Source organism: Orcinus orca, chromosome 21, assembly GCF_937001465.1.
Source record: "Orcinus orca chromosome 21, mOrcOrc1.1, whole genome shotgun sequence".
NCBI lineage: Eukaryota > Metazoa > Chordata > Mammalia > Artiodactyla > Delphinidae > Orcinus > Orcinus orca.
Window position 1 is genome coordinate 25,945,322 of NC_064579.1, and position 20,031 is coordinate 25,965,352.

Here is a 20,031-nt window from a genome sequence, read left to right on the forward strand (position 1 = left end):
GTTACCTACAATTGCTACCATTAAAATGTAAACACCAATTTTGTTTTAATTGATGTGTTTTTTAATGTAAGCCATATAGATAGTTCATTTCCTACTGAATATTTAAGTCTATATATCCATTTGAATATTCTTTCCCTTCAATTGATGTTAAAACTCATTTATGAAACAAAACAAGTATATTCATGGTCTTCAGATGAAAAGAAAATATGCAGCATCAAGCCTCTTTTCATTATAACACTGTAATGAAATGTGGATACAAATACACCAAAATTATAGATACATTTCAACTTTGCTCTGTCATGTTAACGACACAGAATGTATTAACTAAAATATGTTATTCATTTATTCATACAAAAAATATTCTTTGAGGGCCAACTGTGAGTCAGGCTCTGTTCTACGTAAGACGGTTAGTGGACAAACAAGACTAAATTCCTGCAGGCATGGGGCTTACATTATATGGAGGTAAACAGTAACAATTTTTGAGATGATGAAGGGTAGTTTGAAGTGAAATGCAGGAGGCTGAAGGGTTGGGTGGAGAAGGAAACACGGCCGCTGTGCTCAGGACCTGCAGGGAGATGGGAGGGAAGAGGTGGCTTGCAGAGGAAGGGAGGGACTGGTCCAGAGCAGCCTGTGGGGTTTTTTTTTGGGAAGCAGATGTTGCAGGGATTTCAGGTGATACATGATGTGATCTGATACATGATGTGATACAAGTTCAGAAGACCCTCCGCAGGGCTGGGGAGCAGACGCAGAAGAGTGAGTGTCCACAGTTCAGGACGGTTTCTCTGGGTACGGCTCACAGAGGTGTGTCTCGGTCATCCTTCCCAGATTCTTCACAGGTTTCTCTGGGTACGGCTCACAGAGGTGTGTCTCGGTCATCCTTCCCAGATTCTTCACAGGTTTGCACCTCATCATTTGCCGCGACCAAGAGCAAATTCAAACGTCGGTTTTATTAGCAACCTAAACGCTTTCTGATCAAGTTCTCATTTTTTGGAATGTCTGTGGAAGTGACTATGAGCTGAATTTCCGGGTGGTTTTCAGGCACGTGCCTGCCATGTGGGGAACCTATATGAGCCCAGAGATTGACCCAGAGATAGCTTATTCTCCTCAAGAGGAGAAACTTTACTTTCGAGCGTTCAGGAATTTCAAAGTGAAATCAGCTTGTAATATTATGGTGCTGAACCTTCAACATGTAGGATATTACCACTTCTGTTTTCTTAGCAAACTAGCAAATGAAACACAAAACAAAACAAAACCAGGTACTGTGTACAGACAGGTTCATCGCACTCTCCTGATGGCTCAGGTATCAAATAAAGAAGACAACCCTAACAGTAACATTTATACAGGAGCTAAAATGTTCCCAGATGCAACACAGGCCCAAGAAAGCCTCAGAGAATACTCTTCCTTAAGGACGGGCCTTGGAGTTCAAGTTGTTGAACTTGAGTTGAACAGAGCTGGGAATGTATCTACCTGAATTTAACACTTGGGATGCCTTGAACCAAATTTCTTTGACTGAAATAAACAAAGGCAATTCAGACCAATGGCTTATAACAGAAAAGACCTTGCATTTGGTGTGGCCTGTCAGTTGGGTACGGGGGCAGGAGTCCAGGGTCCTGACCAAGGACACAGCTTTGAGGGCAGGAATGGGAACACCAGACTTGGTTTTGAGATTCCCAGGCTCTGCTGGACCACCAGGTACAATTCAGTCTTGAAAAGTTTCCATTTTCACTCCCTCAGTTTACTGTTTTCTACCTCACAGGCGACTATGAGAGCTAAACTGTATAATTCACATTAGTCCCTGGCATATAGGGCTCAAAATATTAGCCACTACTATGATTATTAGCAAACCTTAGACTTCTAGAAGTTTCTTTTTGCCTCTGTGATGCTAAAGTTCATAACTTTTTATAATGAAATACATTACGGCATTTTGGGGAATACTGTTTTCTACATTAATTGAGTCAGGGAACTCCTGACTTTGCAGAGTGCTCTGAAATAAACTGGGTGTAGACACACAGGGTGGATGTGGATGAGGGTCTTTCTGCTTCCCATGCTGAGGGTCTAGAGCATCCAGTGGTCCTTCATCTCCACTAAAGATGCTGGTTTTCCCTGATGCAAGGCCAGGGCTGGCTGAGCAGAACCTGTTGTCTGGCACATCTGTTACTAGGAGTGCGGCATGGACTAGTGAGAGATGTATCAGTATCAGTAGGTCCGCGTGTGTGAGCCTGACCTACTCATCACCCAGAGAATATGAACGTGTCCCACAATTAGGCCAGTGAAGCTTCATTCGGGCAGCTTTTTTGGACATTCTGCATTCGTGACCCCTACACACGAGCCCTAAGTAATTGTGACAAAATCCACACAGATTCAGATATTTCCCTTGGAGGTCACACAGCCTACACTTGAGAATCTGCATCTACCTCATGTGTTTTCTGAACAAGCAGAACAAGTAAAGTAAGAATAAGACTGGGTTGACGTTGACAACAGTAACTGCATCAAACCTCCTTTCTATGCGCAACAAAATGCAAAATGTCAAAGATGACCTTGACGTGCTTTCCTGGAAACAAACACCATTGTTTGTTATCAGTGAAAAGATTGAAGCCCCTAGAGGAAAAAAAAAAGCTGGTCAAATATCTCTTCTAAATTATCACTAGAAATGGGATTTGGTAACGAGGAGCCTAAAGAAAATACTAGGTTGTAATTATTTCCTCACTCCTTCTCTGATGCTGCTTTTTTAGCAGTTGGGGATATTTGTACAAAAGTTTACTGGGGACTCAATGGAGTTCCTACTGATGTGTTCTTCTTTGACAATGACCTTTAAAAGTACAAATTAATGTTATTCATTTTCACTTTTTCATGTTGATTAATTTTTCTAAATTTTATGAAGTATTTATTTTTGAATATTATTTTTATAATTGACTTAAACATTTATGTTACATTGACATTACATATTTAACATTCATCTCTAATACATTTGATTTTTATTTGATAGTTTATACTATGCCTATGTTTATATAATACATAATTGGATTCACTACTTTGTAATGTATCTGAGCTCTTTCTTTTTTCCTGGCATATCAGTATTCATTGACATGTAAACCAAAATACTGAGACTGACAATTGAGTCTGCTATGGCAGAGAACTTATCAGCCGCATTTCTGAGAAAGGATATTAAAACTATTAAGGTGAGCCATATTCACTTGCCAATTATTTGACAATTTTTGATCTACAAAAGTCATTTAATTAAATCCAATCCTTAATCCAAAATGCCATAGCTGCTCTCTTATATTTACCTCATGGTACAGTACACAGCTTCCCTGTAAGGCTGCCTGCTAATTGAGAACCATTATTGCTCCTCTTTTTGTACCATCTTTGCACCTGCCATGACCCCAACACACAGTAGAACTGGCACAGATGAATGAACGCTGGTTTGAGTAATAACCAAGTTCCCCTGGACTCCTCTGCACAGCTAAATATCCTGGCTTGGTGTCCCTCATCTGACTCTCTCCACGTGACTTTTCCATGCATCGGGGACTCCCTGTTTCTGGCTCTCACTTCTTCATCTTCTCCTCCACACTCCCAAGGAATTGCCCTGCCTTCTCCAAACCCGCCCACAGGAGCGCACCTGCTGGTGGACCCACCTGCCAGGTCTGTGAATTGTAGAGACCATTCAGGTCAATCAGGGTACATTTTCCACACACTTGACACCTCTTCGACCTCAGGGTCTCCCAACCCATCCAGGGCTCTCTCATTCCAGCGGCAGAGGCATCCTGAGTGTTCCAGGACACTTCATGCTTCCACGCTGGTCCTCCTGTCAAAGATACTACCCTCTCCCTTTTTATAATATCCCTCTTGGTTAAAGTCCCTTCAAAGCCCTATAATCCAGATTACTTTTGCTCCCTACTCTAGGGTTTACAGGTAGCTCTCCTGTAGAGGTTTAAGAAATAGTCACATCTAGACTGATTGAGATGTGGACCTGTCTTTCTATACCATTGCGCTGTTAATTTTTCCAGAATTAAGCCTTATCTCTCTCTGGACTTCCTAGTACTTAAATAGTGCCCGAAAAAAGTGGACACTTGGCATTGTATTGTTATTTAAAAGGAACTTCTGAAATGTCTGCCCAGGCTTGGGTAGTTTTTAGCTGTAACACAGCCTGCATAGGTTTTTATTTTTTTTTCTCTATGAAGAGTTACTCACCGTTGCCTAATTGCTTAGTCTGTGACAGATACATTTGAGCACCATTCACTGCTCTAGCTGTAGGTCTAACAAACAAGTGAGCAGACCAAGCAGCTGGTCTTGTGGAGCGTGTGGCTTAGGGCAGCCAGCAGAAAATACACAAATAGTCTAAAGTATGCCAGACAGGGACAAATGCACTGGAGAAAGAAAGCAGTTAGGAGGAAGTAGGGTAGTGAGAGGGTCTTTTCAGGTGGGACAGTCAGAGAAGGTCTCTGAAAAGTGAACCTGTGAGCAGAGACTTGAAGTGGGGGACAGTCAGATGGGTAAGGGAGAAGGCTGTCCCACAGGCAGTGAGCAGCAGGTAGCACTCAGGGCTGAGGGAGGGATGCTCCTGGCAGGCAGGCGGAAGAGCAAGAAGGCCACAAGTGATCATGTTCTGGGGATAAAGGCAGAGATGGGGAGGACACGAAAACACAGGACTGACTGAGGACCAGGCTATGCACAGTCTCTAGACTTTTACGCGGATTGTATTCTTCCGTTGTGCTTTATTACGATCATGCCGTAAGAGCTACAGAAACCGGATAATCTATCAAACTGTTTCCTAAATTATTGTGAAACATCGTCCCATAATAAAGATTGGAGAGAAGACACCTAAATGCCACCATAAGACAAGACTTACCTTAGGGTTATCAGCTGTATTGATTTTAGCTTCTCTGCTGCCAGGAATACCAATCCTAAGTTATTATGAAGATTTACCTTCTATTGACCCATTTATATATGCTTGGTGGGTAGCATGGACTACAGGAAGGGGTATCAGACTGAGAATATAGGTTCAATTCACAGATCTTTCACATAATAACCAAGGGAACTTTATTATTCCCTTTCATTTTTTAAAAAATTGTGGAACATGCCTTATGTGCTAGGGTACTAGGACCAGGAATGATTTATTATCTTCAGGAAGTCTACAGTCTAGTGATTCGAAGAGACTGTGACGGCTGACCATCACAGGGCACTTGGTGAGACACCTGTCTCATCAAAGATACTCGGAAGTGAATATTAAACATCAAATGTCCTTAAAATAAAAATAAACAGTCAAAGGGAAAATAGACTCTGAACTTTGACATCCTTGCTGTCCAGCCCAGAGCTCTTACCCCGTAGGCCATGTAGAAGTGGTTTGCTCTGGCGCTGTAGGAGTTATGGTCACACGGCAGCTACACTGGCTCCAGAGGCCGATGGCTGCCGTCGCCCACCCTGCGCCCCACCCCTGCTCCTTCATGTGGTGGTCTTCTCCGGGCTCCTCTACTTCTTTTCCACTTTAATTTCCATCCTCTTAACAAAGACCCAGCATTCCTGGTCCCCTGATTTCAGGAGGAAACAAGTCAAAAAGGAAAGGAAGAAGCCCTTCAACTTTAGAAATTCAATTGAAGTTGGCCCTTCAAGCATTAGCATGACAGAATGCAAGACCTGAGAATGTCTGAGATGCCTCTGTCTTATTTTTGTCTTTCCTGTTGATCGGAAGCTTTGAGACTGAGAGACTAACTACTGTGCTTGTGGAGAATGACGCATCCCTGATTCAAGTAAAGTTAAACAGACCCCTCTTTTGCCTGGGCCTCTGTCTTCTGTCTCCATCAGTGGTTCCCAAACTTGCCTATACATCAGAGTCACCCCGGGAGCCCCACCCCTACCAATCACAAATTCTAGTATTTCCCCATGGGCCATTTAGCTACACTGATTGGGAGAGAAGGGAAGAAACAGATGTCAAACAGGACAGTATGTAACTCAGGACTTGAGGCATTCCCTGGTCGTGGGGGGAAGGGATGAGAAGCTGTAGCTTTCATGATGAGGAACCTTGAACCCACTTAGGTGCAGAGCCTGGCAAGGGCTACTTTCTAGTGGACGACAAGGGTTTGAACAAAAGAACATCCAGAATTTAACCCCCTCTTCTCCCAACAAACACACATTTTCCTAGGCTGTGTCAGCAATGGAATGCAGATATAGAGATAACATCCCCCCCCCAAAAAATTACTGATTTAGACCATTCATAACCTCTGGTAATAAATATTCCATAAGTAAATATGTAACCATGTGTGCTATCAAAGGGAAAATTGGAGTAGTTTCCCAATTACGGTCCCTAATTTGGACTAAAACAAAGATTTGTGTATAAAGAGAGACCGAAAGTGGATTTATTGTATATGCCTACTTTAAAATAAGCACATAGAAATGGTTCAATGTGTGCAATAAATCCACCAATAAATTAAAGTAGTGCAAAAACAGCTAAGTAATCTCACAAGCTAAACTGTCCTCTTTTTCACAGGGCACAGTATGAGTGTCATTAAATAGCATGAATTGTGTTTCATATGGTGTCAGGATTGCATTTGGCTGCTAGTAACCAAAAAGTTCAAGGAACTTAGGCTTAAATTAATGAGCATTTTATTTTCCTCATGTAACAAGAATAATGGATGTAGGGAGTGCAAAAGAGACCAGTGGGTCAGGTCAGTAAGAACCCAGGCTCTTCATTTTTATTTTCCATCACCCTGAATGTGCTGGCTGACATCTTGAGGGTTGTGGTCTCATGGCCCAAAGTGGCTGCTGGGTCTCAAGGTAGGAAGAAAGCAGAGAGTCAAAGTCCCACACAAGGGCAGCCAGTGGGGTTCTTTCTTTAAAAAAAAAAAAAAAAAACTTTTCCAGAGGCCCTATCTAGTGACTTCTGCTACATCTCTTTGTGTCTTGCTGCTCATCTGACCATTTCTACCTCTGAAGGATCCTGGAAATGTAACACTAGCACTTCCCAGACTCTCTCATGGAGGAAGACAAAGGAAAATAGTGTTTTCTAAAGTGGCATCTGCATAGCCCATCCACGATATCTGCCACAAAATGCTAGAAAAATTAGAAATTGAATTTAACTCCTGCCAAAAATACCATGTCAATGGAAAGGAAAGCCCCTCTCAAACATAAAATCCTTTTTAATATGTTTGGCAATGTTAGCTGGTACAGTGTTTAAAAATCTTGTTATTTTGTGTTCAGGAAAAAAGTACAAATACGTTTCTGTAAATTCTTTTGGGAATAAGTTGGGAGTTAAAGGTAAATAAAAGGAAATGTCATTCTAGAAAAAATGTATTACCCGAACAATTGTCACAGAGGTAGAAAAATAACAGATTAGGTAAAAAATAAGAAAATGCCTGAGAGTATCATGAATCAAAGCCGTTTTGTGATTCGTTATTCTTTCTTAATTCTGCCATAAAGATCAGGTAGGTGTGAGGTATCTTTTACTGGACTAGATGACAATTTACGAGGACTCTTCAATTTGCTGACTTCCAATTGATTTGTACTGTCATGGCTGGAAACCACATTTGGATGGCCAGTCATAAAGAAGAGAAAGAGGTGCATAATCAAGAAAAAAAGAAGTGAATTTTAATTTTAGAAACTAGGGAGCCTGTTAATAAATTATCTGCTCCATTAGCTTTTTTTTTTCCCTAAGGAGGCATTAACTGTACCAAAATGAAGCTACTTTTGCTAGCATTTCACACGCTTTTAGTTAGCAGCCCTAGAACAACTCACTGTTTCCTCCAAGTGTTTTACAGCCAGTTTTTCTCACAGATAGGAAGTCACACTGCTTAGAGATGACTATCCTATATCTGCTTTACTGGGACAGATATTGTATGTTTACTTTCTCTACTAAGTGTTACTAAATAACATTTACTATATAAAACTAAAGATAAACATTCTGGATTTACTGTATCTGCTAAGACAGATGTCTTGTGCCTACTTTACAGAGATTATTTTTGGACTGAAATGGGCATTTAGCTATGCATAATTTAAACATTTTTCTAGGCTAATTTTGTCAACTTTGCTCTACAATTAGGCACAACATTTGGGCACTTGATTATCCAATTATCTGTGCATTAGAGCGAGCCCAAAATTGCTTCTGGAAAAGCATCTTGGCTTTGCCCACAGTACTTCATTAGGTCACTTCTAAAGAGTTGGCATCACATCTACTCAGTCATGTGTTCTTGTTAAGCATTTCATCTTATATGATAATGTCATTTTATCCAAGCATATGGCTCTGTCCTAATTTGGCAAACCAGGATATCCGCATAGCAAGTACTTATCTGGGAATACAATATTGAATTAACTGCTAATCAATTATTATTCAGAGATGCTATGGACAGAATTTTGTCACCTCATAATTCATACCCTGAAACTCTAAGCCCCAACATGGCTACATTTGGAGGTAGGGTCTTTAGGGAGGTAACTAAGGTTAAATGAGGTCATAATGACTGGGCTCTAATCCAATAGGACTGATGTTCCTTTAAGAAGAGGCACCAGGGATTTGCACACAGCCAGAAGACAGTTACACACAAGCCAAGAAGAGAGGTCTCAGGAGAAATCAAACTGGCAACATTTGGATCTTGGACATCCGGTCTCCAGAAATGTGAGCAAATGAATTGTTGTTGTTTCAGCCACCCAGTCTGTGGTACTTTGTTCTGCCAACTCCAGCAAACTAATTCAATTTAAATGAAAGACACACTACTTATGGAAAACTGCATGAAGCTATGCCCATGCAGTCAGTTTACTCTTCTAGAATAGGTTAAGTCTTTCATTAGGTCAAGACAGGGCCACTTTTACATTCCCTTGACATACTTTTGCTTACTGACTTAAACTTCAGAATCATGTCACTGGCATATATCGAGAGTTGTTGAAAGAGTCTGTTGCTCTTTATTCCTGTTGATAAATACTTCTTTAAAATACTACTGAGAATATTGTTTACATTTTACTGAAATATTATTTCTATGAAGCCCAAAGGGAAACATTATTCTCTGATGTTAGTAGACTAATTATTGGGAAACTGGTTTATTTTTATTCTATCAACTTTATGATCATGTGAAGAAAAGACACTGATGAGGAAAGATGGTAGGGATAATGGCGTGAAGGTCTCGGGGTGAGAATTGTTGGTGTCGGGGGACCAGAACAATAGTGAGCACACAAGAGGGTGGGAATTGAGTATCTAGAGCATCAAAGTTCATGGTGATGATGAGATCTTCTACAGGACCACGGGAGTGACTGACCAAGATGCTAGCTATCTGGAGGCTGTAGTATCTCTGGTCCTTTCTGCTCTGTGAAGGGCTCATGCTTGGTCTTTAACTTTCTCATCTTTTAAGTGGGAAGCTTTTCCTGGATGAGCAATTTGCTAAAAGGAAGAGGTGCTGGTGCTTAAGTTGGGTAAAAGGAACCTGCATTTGGTCTGTTGTTTATAACACTCTCACCAACATTCAGCCTAGAGGGTCACAGGCCATTAATCATGAGAAAGTGAAGATGATGGTTCACAGTCCTGTTGCTCAAATGGTCAACTCCATGTTGAGAAGCAGAAGTGCATCTGTTTTCCTGCGAAGCATCGTGAAGCCTGGGGGTTTGTCACAGCTACGAAGGGGCTACTTTCCCCCCAATTTCTCCTCTAGGCTCTCACACTAAAAGTATGTAGTTGATGAGGATGACATACGTGTATGTTTCCCTGCTCAGAATTCCCGGTTCTCTACCCTGTGATGCCACTTAGAGAAGGTCCTGCAGCCTGCCCATATATCCTGACCCTTCAGCTCTAATCAGCTGTTATCGATTTGCCCTCATATCTGCAGATTCAACCAACCACAGATGAAAAATATTCAGTAAAAAAAATTCCAGAAAGTTCCAAAAAGAAAAACTTGAATTTGCTGCACACCAGCAACTATTAGATAGCACTATAAGTATTCTAGAGACAATTAAAATATGCAGAAGGATGTGCAGATGTGCATTATATGTAAATACTACGCCACTTCATATAAGGGACTTGAGCATCCTCCGATTTTGGCATCCTCAAGGTGAGGGGGTCCTGGAACCAGTCCCCTGAGGATACTGAGGGTCAACTGCACAAACTCCTTTGGAGAGAAGCACAGAGCCCTACGCCTTCCTGCTGGTCTCCCTGACCTGGTCCTCCTCTTCACTGAGTGTTTCCATCCTCAGCTGACACCGCTCTTTCAGGTTATAGATGGTTCCATCAAAGATGGAATAACTCCTTTTCCTTCACATTTCTCATTTTCCTTGTTACTTAGTTCGGTTCAGAGATGAATTGTGAGCAGAGTAATGTTATTCCTCTACCTTTAGTCAGAAGCCTGCTCTATTCTTTTCATAGATTTGGAAGAATTCACTTTGGCATGATTTTATATTGAGAGGTTTAGGTGAAGGCCACATTATTATACTTTTCTCATTGTTTTTATCAAGGGTATACTGTGCTCAAAACATTTATAATAAGCATTCCAGAAGTTCAGTTTATTTCTCAGAACTATCTCTAATGCCATTTCCTTCCACATTTCCCCATATTACTTTATATTTCTCAAAGATGTCGATGAATATTTAAAAGTATCTGCAAGATTTCTTCTCCTGTTTTGAATAAAAGGGAATTCTACAACTACTTTTAAATACACTATTTTTTACTGACGAAGATTCTCATTTCAGTTTTGGCACCAACAGGCTCTAAAACCCAAACCACTTTATTTTACCTTATTAATAAACAAAATGGGATGGGACTAGATAATTGCTGATATCTCTTCCAGTTTTGTATTTTTATGACATCCTGAAATCTTAGGTGTAGAACCTACCAACAAAACTATGAACCATCAATCTTCATTTTCCCATGATTCATAATTTTTACTAAAAATACTGTTTTAGGACTATCCCAAAGAACTGACACAGTCCATTTATGATGGTTACTGTCACCCAGCCTCCTAAACCCCAAGATACACCGCACACAAACGTGTTTATAGTTTTAGCTGAATTCCCGAATATTCTGCACTGCCCCAGGGTTTTGCTGTTCGCTGTCCACAGTCTTTCATCGTCACTGCTGTCATTTGAATTTTATTTCTCTGCTCCCCATTTTGCCTCCTCATTCCACTTTTGAGGCTGCAGCCAAAATACTCTTTCTGAGCCCCAGATCTCATTATGGCCCTACCTTGCTTGAAATGCCTCTGGTGAGCCCCTTCCTTCCTAATCCAAGTGCTTTCGCCTGATTCAGAAAGCCCGCCATCACTAACTCCCCTGGGTCATCTTTCACCACCCCGTCCTTGCGACCACAATCCAGCTGCTGCAACTTCCTTTAGTACCTGACAGTATCTCCTCCTTTCAGCCTTCAAGCCTGCTGTAAACATTTTGTCTACTCTTGTCTTTCATCTGATCCATTCAATCCACTGTCCATATTCTAACTTCAACTGCACTTGCTCTGGGATAGCCTTGATCCCATGCTCTGCCTTCACCTGTCTCTTCTCTGTTGTAAGACTTGTCACTGTGCATTTTATTTATCTTTCATGCTTTACTATTGTTTGCTACCCATCACACTTATGATGCACTGACTCATTCTTGAAATGTTTATCCAACTCCTAATTCACCTAGGATCTAAGGTGGGGTAGATGAATTTAGGAAAAAGGTGTATCTTTTATTATCTGAAAAGGAAAAAAAAATTCTATTAAATATAATAATGGTGTATTTTATGAATAAGTAAAAACTGTGTTTATAAAAAATGTTTGAATTACTCTGGAGAATTTAATGAAGCCCAATCACTTCTTAGCTCTTGTTGTAGGCTGAGATCTAGGGAAACTGAAAAATATAGAAGTAATCAATGGAAAATGAAAATACATTTTCTTTACTGATAAAATGCATCTATTTTGTTTGAAAATGTTTCATGATAATGAGTTAGATAAAATAATATTTTGCCAAATAAGAATTTGGGTTGGATATAATATTTAATTCTCAGCCCTAAAAATGATTGGCCACTAGCATCATGGACTTATTATACTTGTGAACTCTTTTTTAATATAAATGTTCTTTAGCTGTACTTCAGGAAATGAGTATGTTTTTTAAATAACAGAGGGTAAACTACTACCAGAGAAACAGAGAAAGCAACTCTTAAATTATAAATCGGTCAGTGTAGAACTATGGTGGATTTCCAAACATCCATTTCCATTTACAGAAGTATTTGTTGTCCACTTGAATTTCAAAAAGTCCGAAAAGAAGGTAGGATGAGACAAAATATAATTATCCTATCAGAAACATCAGCACGATTGTTTGGTTGGCTTTGTATAACCAACTGTGGGTTGTCGCAATTGATATGCTGGAAAGTGCCCGGGGAGACGGCCCGTTTCCGCTGTCAGCAGCAAGCCTGGGCAAGGCTGTGTGTGGGGCAGATGGAAATGCAGGACAGGCATCGCTGATCATCCCTTGGTCTCTGGGATCTGTGTCCACACACAGACGAGAGACTCACCAACAGCTTTAGCAGGCTCCTTCTCTTCCATTCCAAAGGTACTCAGGGAAGTTCTTTATAAAAAAGTACTCAGTGATTAAAACTGAATCCTAAAATTATATTCACTCACAGTCATACATACAGACAGCATTTCTATAAATTTCAATAGATAATATTGGATTACATGAGCTAATATCCCTTTTAGTGAGAATGATTTATTAAACTTTTAAAACATACCATGTTCTGGACCAGTTGCTGTGCATTATCTCACTAAACTATTCCCGACAAGGTGATACCAGTTCTGTTTGACATGTGAAATACACTAATAATGTATTACTTGTATTATTTGATCTTCCAAATTATCACAAAATTGACTGAGAGTGATGTCATCAAGATAGTGACATAGGTCCTTCCTGACTTACTCCCCCCTCCCACAAGAAGACCAGCTAGCAACCATCCACAGACAACACACCACTGTGAAAATCCCAGAACACAGGGGTGAGGTGGAAGCAGCCCCTGGACCACCCCCAGACTGAGAGGAACTTCATTTTTTCACAGAAATAGAAAAAAAAAAATCCTAAAACTTGAATGGAGCCACAAAAGACCCCTAGCCAAAGCAATCTTGAAGATGAACAATGTTGGAGGCATCACACTTCCTGATTTCAAACTATACTACAAAGTTACAGCAAACAAAACAGGAAGGCACTGTCATAAAAGCAGAAATACAGACCCATGGAAGAGAGGGAAGAGTCCAGAAAGAAACCCACTCATACATAGTCAACTAATATTTGACAAAGGAGCCAAGAATACTCAATGAGAAAATGATAGTCTCTTCAATAAACGGTGCTGGGAAAACCAGATATCTACATTCAAAAGAAGGCAACTGGACCCCTTACACCACCCACAAAAACTAACTTCAAATGTGTTAACATCTTAAACATAAGACCTGAAGGCATAAAATTCCTAGAAGAAAACACAGGGAAAAAGCTCCTTGCCATTGGTCTTGGCAATGATTTTTTTGGTGTGATACCCAAAACACAAGCAACAAAAGCAAAAATCAACAAGTGGGATGACTTCTCCACAGCAAAAGAAACGATTAAGAAAATGAAAAGGTAACCCATGAAAAGAGAGAAAATATTTGCAAATCATCTATCTGATAAGGAGTTAATATCCAAAAAATATAAGAAACTTATACAAATAAGATAAATAAAATATTCCTTTAAACTCCATATGGTTTCTCACAGGATTAAAATTAATTAATTTCTTCAGAACACACATTGCTCCAGCTATTCAGGTAATATCTCTTTAAATGTGTTAGAAACATTTAGATTTTAGAAAACTAAAGCTGTTCTCTCTCATAAGCTCAGGTCAAACCTTTTACAGATTATGTGAGGTCTGAACACACCTTCTTAGACTTTGACGCTTGTGATAAAAGAAATTCTGCAGAGCTTGTATGTTCACCTTTTTCTCATTTGCTACTTGACTGTCATCTCTAATCTGAATTTGGGATTAAAAAAACAGAAACCAGAATAGATAATCAATGGCTACCAGATAACCGTTGTGCAGTGGGAGTTATTAACCCAAGGACAGCTTTCAAGATCAGTAAATGTTCCTATTTCTGGCTGAGCGAAGAGCTGCTGGAAGTATAGTTTTTTTTGTGCAAATGTCCACACAGCACCTGCTCTTAGATTAATTCTCATTTTTCTGGGGCTTTGACGCAGGAATCTCTAAAATAATTGATTTCCTTCCATCACCTTTAGAAAACAAGACTGCAGCATATGAATGGCCATCAACCAATCATGCCCTTTGCAGATGGTGCCTGGGCTTCTCCCCACTGGTGGGCAGGCGTAGGCTCCCTGCATTTCAGACAACCATGTGGACATAGCATAACCAGGCACCTGGAGAGAACTGAGGTCTCCCATGACTATCTCCTCTCCATCACAATCAACAACATGACCCCAAAACGTAGCAGACTGCTATTACAGTGGCCTGTGCTTGTTAAAATTATGTGTAATCATGCTTAATTAGGGTGTTCAGGGGAAATTCTGTTGTGTGCATAAAATACTGTATTTGCTTTTCAGGAAAATGTGCTTTGTTTGGCTAAAACAAAAATGAGACGCTCTCAAAGATGTTATCAACAGCTAAGATGAGTCAGGAATGATGTTGCTCTGTTTCTCTTTCCCCTCGGGGCCCCCATCCTGAATTACAGGATCCTAGAAATCCAGAAGACACATAACCACAGACATAAACTCTTCTAGCTCTTCCTCTCTTGTCTCACAGAAGCTACTGGACTATCAGTTCCCAAACTCAGGGTCAGTACTGTCCAAACTAAGGGACAGGGCCTCAGAGAGCACTTACGCACAAAATGACGATTTTATTCAAGATACTGATCAGGGACTCTAGGAGAGCCACATTTACTTGGCCAAATTCTCTGATCTCCCTGCTGACCCAGGAACCTGATTTGAGACCTAAAAGCTGACTTTGAGCTGAAGATTGAGACCCAGTAGTGCTACCTGTCTCAGTGCAGAGGGTTGGCCCTGCAGCCTGCAACATCATGGGGTCCTGTCTTCTGATGCTACTTCATGAGAGCAAGAGAAACATGCATCAAAATCACCGGGCACCAGCAGGTTCTCCACAAAACTGTCAAGGTTATCAGAAACAAAGAAAGTCTGAGAAACGGTTATAGCCTAAGGAGGCACGTTGAGTAAATGTAACCTTGGATCTTGAATGGGATCCTGGAACAGAAAGAGGCCGCTAGGTAAAAACTACGGAACTCTGAATGAAGTGTGGACTTCAGTTAATAACGTCGCAACGTGACAAATGCAGCATACTACAATATGAGACTCTAACGAGGGGAGAAATTGTGTGTGGCGTATATGGGAACTCTACTATCCTTGAAACTTTTCACTAAATCTAAAACTGTTCTAAAATTTTAAAATATATATTTTGAAGCAAACACATATAAGCATTATTAAAAATGTGCCCCTACTATTTTAGTTGAAAAGCTAGCCAAAGGCTGAAATTTGGGGCCTCCCTCTATCCCGTTGTCACGCTTTCAATTATACTTTTAGGCATAGGTCATAGAGTATTAACAGTTTAAACTTTCTATTACAGCCACCATCATGTTCATGGGTTGAAAGGATTCTTTAAAAACATCTAAAGATATTACACATTTGCACACCGATATATAATTGATAAGTAAAATGCTTTCCGTGATTGAGAATAATCACTGATATTTCCTGATTCTTGTTGTCCCATTGTCTAATAATCAGGTTTTATGTTACATTAAAAAGACCGACACTGCATATTGATAGTGTTCTTCTGGGCTGTTCATTTAAAAACCTGTGTGAACTTTTATTGTGGTGGTGGTCTTTTTCCTACAGTATTTGAAAACAATAAAACTGTATTTGGTTGGTTCTATGCTCACTTTCAGGGTGGAATAATGAAACATATTTTTAAGAATTTACGGAATGAGTAGGGTTTTTTGGTTGTTGTTGTTAAAGTGATAATGCAAGATATTGAAAAGCTAACTCTAGAGGAAAATGCATCAATGGTCTTTACAGACTGGACCCAGTGACTGGCCAGGAACTTCCCAGAGGGTGATGGGTGGATACATGGTGGGAAGGCCTCTCTGGAGGGCTCCTGAGGAAGTCACACGAGTAATGTGATTCCTGTCACCACAGTTCTTCCTAGAGATTCACATAAATAGAATCATGCATTACCTACATTTTTGTGTCTGGCTTCTTTCACTTAGCGTAATGATTTTGGGATTCATTCACGCTGCCTTGGATATCAGTAGTTACAATTTTTTATTGCTGAATACTACTCCATTGTATGGATATACCACATGTGTTTATCTGATTAACAGCTGACGGACCTTTGCGTTGCTTCCAGTTTGAGCTGTCCCCATTTCCTATGAATCAAGTGTTATGAACACTGAAGCACAAATCTTGTGTGGACATGTGTTTTCCTTTCTCCTGGGGGGATACCTAGGAGTGAAACTGGTAGGTCATGTAATAAACATATGCTTCTCCCAGACTCCTTGTCTCTCCTTACCACTTAGATAACAGAGGATCATCTCCACTAGCCCCACGGACCAGCCCTTTTGTTTAAATCAACTGATTCAGACCCGGAAAGAAACAAACACCTAAATTACTTAACTATTTTCAGATACTTACAAAATCAGGAAAATCTTCTCATGCTATCACTTAAAAAGGCAGACTCTCCAATGGTCTTTGAGAAAATAAAATTATAATTTGCTTCTTTTTAATAAGTAATTTCTGTTTTTAATATACTCATTCTTCAACTACAAATAGGGACGCACACACCTTTATCAATATAGGGAGCTAATTTTCATGCAAGGGCAAATTGTAAATATATCACAATTTAAATAAAGTTTATTTTGTTTGTTTTAAAAAGGCAGATATTGCCTAGTTCAGTCTATTTATGCAGAATGCAATTTGCTGAGATTAAAAGTTTGAGAAACTGCTGAATAGTTGGCCACGGTGCCTATTACTGCATTCACTGAGAGTACATCAAGGAAAAACGTATCAAAAAGTCACATACCTAGTTTGTGTTCACATTCACAGTTGTATATGAATATGTGTAGCTTTGTGATTCTGCCATAGGTCATGCAGAGTGGAAAAAAAGTAAAAAGATTCTTTTGCTGTTGTTCTTGTAGTTTTTATAATTATACTTAGTGATGTACTAAAGATGATACCTAAAATACCACATGAATATCATAATTTGGACACAAAATGATTCTCATCACTGATAAAAAGAAAAATTTATATGTTCTTGTGATATAAAATGACATCACTTCCTTTGCCATTCCTATTAGGACAGAAGGGTTCATATTAGTCAAAAAATATAAAATAAATACATTAAAAAAATATGTCATCTGCCATTCAAATAACAGTAGCATAAAGGAAGGTGCCTGTTGCTGTAAACTCCCAGGAAGATGTGCTGCCCTGACGGTGACAAGGGTAGACTTCCTGCGTCATAAATGCCTTTGGCGGTAATTACAGTTACGTGTTGAAAATGCCCTGTCCTGCATGGGGGAGCAGCGAGCTTCCATTTTCCTGTTGTGCCTGTAGTTGTTCAGCACTTCTGCCCTCAAAACACTGAAGAAAAACTGACTAGATTCAGCTACTCTCTTTCTGTCTTTCTGTCTAAAAGATGTACATGTAACCAAGGTAAGACCGCAGCACCTGCATGCGTGCACTTGTGACGAGTTTGGATCACTATGATCTATTAATATTGAACTGGTCAAAGAAAACCCAGAAGATTTAGCATGTAGAGACCAACAGCGCTGAGTAATGGAATCTGCATTGTGCTGGCCACTCAGAACAAAAGGAATTTTATCTCCAGTAGAACTGAGTCACTACCAACCTCACACTTGGGTCTATATAGGATAAGAAACAGTGAACTGGAACTGCTCTGAAAATATCTTTAATAATTTGTGAAAAAATAAAGAATCAAAGCAGGTTATTGCATGAAACTAAAACTAATTGATATTTTCAAATTTTGTATTTTCCTGTCTCTCACAGTTTCCATTAAATAACAGTGAATATAAGGGAAGGGCATTTGCTGCTTCTAGAAAGTTGATGTCTCTAGAATACCTAGGATTTTATTCTCTGTGAGGTTCACACTGCTCCCAAGAATTCCATCCCACAAGTCACAAGACTTAAATGATTTCTTCATCATCATCTTTTTTAATATAAGAAGCTATTCTGTCCTGTAGATTAAACATCACATGGTCAACAGCAGACTCATAGATATTTGAGAACATCCCTTGACTGCTCTGACTCATTTTAATGAGGACGATCACGTTTAAAGTCAATCAATGGAGAGGTAAGCTTGGCATGCATCCCTACTGGCTCTCCCAGACGATTCCTGCATCTCATTCTTCAGTGTCACTTGAAGTGACTTCTCCTTATTAAACAACAGGACAGATGATGACACAAGGCAAAAATACACTGTTTTTTTTCCTTGTCTCTGCCTATTTCAAGGTGAGACACTCTAATCAGTTTTTTTTAAATGTATAAACTTACATTCTTTTTTAAATGGTAGAAACACTCCCTCAGCTGCCTGCACTAAGCTTTGCAGTTCACATAAACAGGGTACCCGGTAGTTGGTGTGAAGCTGCATTTACTGGTCTGTTACTAGTTATGTTACTTTGGAAACACTGAGTAAACTTAACAAAAAATGCTCAGACTTTACTGTGCTTTGAAAATTTAAGGCCACCGTACTTCATTCCAAATCATAAAATGCCACAAATAAAATTGGACAGAAAAACAAGCTGAATACCCAAAAATGAAGACAGAAACAGTCTTGCTTTCTTTAAAGCCAAAGTTACTAATAAGTAGATGACCCCATGCCCTATTTAGTAATAATTAGAAGCAATCGTAAAAATTAAGTATTGCTAATAATATTTAACTATTCATCAACTCCTACAGATATATTTTTGAAAAACTTAAAATGAAGACTTCCGTAGTCAAATGGTCAAAATGTTTAATAAAGATGAAAGGAAAAGAAATGACTTTGTACTAATTGACTCCTGAACATGGAGATTATTTTACACTCCATGGGAGCCTTTTCCCGTCAATACTATTTATGAGAAGATATTCATATTTCAGATCCATTAGGTACAGAACAATTTATTAGGCCAGAGCCTGCAAATCCAATATTCATAACAAGTCCTGCAAAATAATGGTGTTCATAAAACTTCTGTGCACTACATTGATCTCTTTTATAAGGTTTTCTCCAAATTCCATGGTAATGTAAAGGCAAATATCTAATTTTCTCAACCAACTAATAAGCTATTTTAATCAAATTCAGAAATAAAACAAGAGCTCTTTCAAAACCCTCTCTAGGGGACCAATTGCCTCAGAGGAGGTGTTTTCACGTCAAATCAATTGCTGTCAGGGTATGATGTTAGCATCTGTTGATGAGCTGAGCTGGGAAACCCCAGGGCTGGCAAGCGCCCTTGGAGAGGTCTGAAGTAAGAAAGTAAATGAGCTGTAACACCTAGAAGTGAAATTAAGGTTAACTCAGTCAAGAACCAAGCCTTCTTTGTCAAATCACATTATCTCATAACAGCCTCCACCGTTTCTTATCCCTGAACTCCATGAGTAAACAGGTATTCTTCTCCCAGAGCCTGACGTTTAACATTAAGTAGATTTTTAAAATACTACACAGTTTTCAAAAGTCCCAAACAATTTCTGCTGGACAGTTTGGGGGCCTAAAAGCAACATTCACACCACACACAAGGAATGTTTAATCAGCATCCAAAGCAAACAAAGAAAGAGCTCTGCAGCCAGAACCGATTCCGGATGGAACTTCCAAGGGGAAGAGCGTCCTGGAGAAGCACAGAGAAGCAGACCTCCTGGAGTTTCTGCAAACTTTCAGACTGTAGCAAAGATCCTGACAGAAGCTGGGCTTCAAAAAACATGACACCAGAAAGCAAACAACATAGAGGATCTTAAATATCCCTCCAAAATGTGTATACTGAGTGAGGTTCCCAAAGAAACTATTCAAATTCAAATGATGGGGGAGAAAAGATTTTCATACACACTCAGTAGAAAGGCTAAACTTTA

At 39.6% G+C, this 20,031-nt stretch overlaps 1 protein-coding gene across 2 annotated transcripts in view; it reads right to left on the reverse strand.

The window, feature by feature from the left end:
- CSMD1 (CUB and Sushi multiple domains 1) overlaps nucleotides 1-20,031 on the reverse strand; it is a 1,746,885-nt gene that overhangs the window by 330,600 nt on the left and 1,396,254 nt on the right. The window lies entirely within an intron of this gene.